This window comes from Plasmopara halstedii, assembly GCF_900000015.1.
Source record: "Plasmopara halstedii genome assembly, contig: Scaffold_1651, whole genome shotgun sequence".
Lineage (NCBI taxonomy): Eukaryota > Oomycota > Peronosporomycetes > Peronosporales > Peronosporaceae > Plasmopara > Plasmopara halstedii.
The window spans coordinates 1,129,089-1,131,029 of NW_020188562.1; positions in this window are offsets into that span (position 1 = coordinate 1,129,089).

The following is a 1,941-nucleotide window of genomic DNA, read 5'->3' on the forward strand; positions in this document are numbered from 1 at the left end:
TGGTCATCGGTCTGCGAATGGTCCGCTGTTGGCATAGTCAACTTGGTGTCAGCACCCTGAAGATAGTACACCAAAGCTTCTTGGTGAAGCGCGGGTCTCTACCAGAGACAAATGACTCCGTAGGTCCAAGTAGTCGAAAGACACTATCGACGAACAGCGTCGCTGTAAACCGTCGATGGTGTCCGGCACCGCCGCAAGGTGAGCCATCTTGCCCAAACGGTCCACAGAGACCACCACACCCGTGTTGTACGTCGAGTCCGTCGGCAAGCCAATCACAAAGTACATACTAATGGACTGCCAACACCGGTAAACTGGCCATTGGTGACGCCGCATTTGGAGAGGGTTTCACAATTTGATAAGTCTCAAACGTGCGCACATATGTGCTCGTCCATTTGTACGGCTTGGGCCACCAATTGTGGCAACTCACTGAGCTGTACGTCGTTATACGACCGAGATGACCACTGTGTGGGGTGTCGTGGGCCTCTTATAGGGTTAAGGTATTTTACATCCCCATCGTGAGGAACCGCAATTCGTGGCGTATCCGCTGAACTGGTGCTATGATACAGCAAACCGCTACTCAAAGAATTTCGGTGTACCGTGCGCAAGAAAACACCGACTTCTTGTCCGAGTTTTGAAACTCCTTGCTCCCGAGTGCCTGTAGCAGCGCTACACACATACCATCACCCGCAAATGCGGCGCGGATCATATCCGTCACTGACGACGTCACCGTCGTGACATGAGCAAGCTCATAGTCCGGTCTGCGTGACAACGCATCAGCCAGAGCATTCTGCTTCTCTAGTTTACACTTTACCTTGATGTTATTTTCTACAAAGAATGAAAGTCACCTGGCCATCCTCTGCAAGAGGTGAGGCGACTGAGTCGCAGTGCGTACTGACGCATGATCTGTGTAGTGTGTAGATCACAAACGACTTTGAGCTAAGCAGGCGCACCCTGAACTTGACAAGTGCATTCTTCATCGTAAGTAATTCCATGTCGTGGACTAGGTAGCTATTCTCCGCAGCCTAAAGCTGGCAATTTCGAACACGATCATCCGATCTCTCCTCACAGTTTCTGCTTGCAGCAGTGCACACCCGGCGGCAAAGTCTGAAGCGTCACAGACGACAATTAAAGGACGATCGGGTCTGGCAACGCTGTTCTTGATAAGGAAGGCTGTGCTTAATACTGTCAAAAGCCTCCCGATGATCCATGTTCTGACATCATTCTTTATCTTTTTAAAGGAAATTAGACAATAGCTATTTCCGCATGATTTTCGCAATACCTGTGCAAGTTGTTGGCGAGGCCAAGCCACTTGCGCAAATACTGTTATTTCTTTGGAACCGGCCAGTCCGCAATGACCTTAACATTAGCGGGATCCGCTCGAATGTCACGCTTCCCAATAAAGCACCCGTATAGAGAATTCCTTCCGAGCCGAAGATGTACTTATTGACAATAGCATACAGCACATTCGAGCGCATGCACTCGAGCACCGGACGATGTGGAAAAACACATCGTCCTCCCGTGCCTCGCACACTTGGACGAAGATGTCGTCGAAGTATGTCTGCACATACTCCCGATGGGGTCGTAATAATTGTGTCACAAGACGATAAAATTTTGCTGGTGCATTTGACAGCACTTCGGGCACACCCAGAGCACCCCGCTCGGAGTAATCACCGCTATCAACGGAATATCACTCGCTCTCATAAGCAATCGGTAATAACCATAGACCAAGTCGAGTGCTCTGTACTTTGTACGCCAACCATATTGTTCAGGTGAACATCCTTTCCAGGACTTGGTGGCTGTGTCGGAATGGTAAAAGCGTTTAGCATATTATTTTAGCAAATGATACGCCGCTTGCCTTCTGGACACAAAACGTGGATGTCGAATGAGGTGTTTAATCTGGGTCGTGGCACACCGGCGCTGCTCACTGACTTTATTGCTACC